Consider the following 1,037-nt stretch of genomic DNA (forward strand, 5'->3'; position numbering starts at 1 on the left):
AACGCACAGTGCTGGCGAGGATGTGGAGAAAGAGGACAGCTCATTCACTACTGCTGGGAATGCAAACTTGTGCAGGCACTACGGAAAGCAGTGTGGAGAACCCTCAAAAAACAAAAACTAAAAATGAATCTACCATATGATCCCATCTTATCACTCCTTGGCATATACCCAAAAGACTCATCCTACTGTAGAGATGCCTGTACATCCATGTTTGTTGCTGATCTCTTTACAATAGTTAAGAAATGGAAAGAACCTAAATGTCCTGCAACTGAAGAATGGATCATGGAAATGTAGGACGTTTATAGAATGCGATTCTTCTCAGCAGCAAGAAGAGATGAAATTATGAAATTTGCAGGTAAATGGATGGAACTAGAAACTGTTATACTAAGTGAAATAACACAAATGCAGAAAAACAACGTAATGTTCTTCCTCATTTGTGGAGGTGGAACATAAATATCCCTTATATGTGAGTATATATCACGATGTAACACCAGGAGCCAGGAAAATGGAAACACGGAGGAAAGGGAAAGAACACAAAAGAGGCTGATAGTAGGGAAGAGAAATTACTGGGGGGAGTTGGGGAAAGTGGGAGTGTATGGCTGAGATGGGAGGAAGGAGGGACATGTAGGGGGCAACAGTGGAGGAGGAAAGGGGGGGATGGCAGGAGGCAGGTGTTATGGGGGGGATGGGATAATGGGGACGCTTGGACTGGGGAGGGAGGAGGGGGGTCAGATGAGGGGAGACAGATATTAGAGATGAATGGATCTTGGAGGTCTAGGGAAGCCAGACAGGAATGTGTTGCCCTTGAGAAATGCTTATACGATGCCTGAACATTAATGCCTAGGTATTTCTGGGGGCTGTATGGCAAGGAACACAGTGCCAAACAAGAGAGACCTCCCATCAAGTGGTTGGTCAGAGTGGTCCAAGAGACTCCCCAAATATCACAGGCTATTGCCAGAACTCTTGGTTATTTCTTAGAACTGGAAGATAAGACCCTACTGCTGAACACAGGACATACTTTGGACACAGGACTTGGA

This window comes from Nannospalax galili, unplaced genomic scaffold (genome assembly GCF_000622305.1).
Source record: "Nannospalax galili isolate Female #2095 unplaced genomic scaffold, S.galili_v1.0 scaffold2778, whole genome shotgun sequence".
Classification (NCBI taxonomy): Eukaryota; Metazoa; Chordata; class Mammalia; order Rodentia; family Spalacidae; genus Nannospalax; species Nannospalax galili.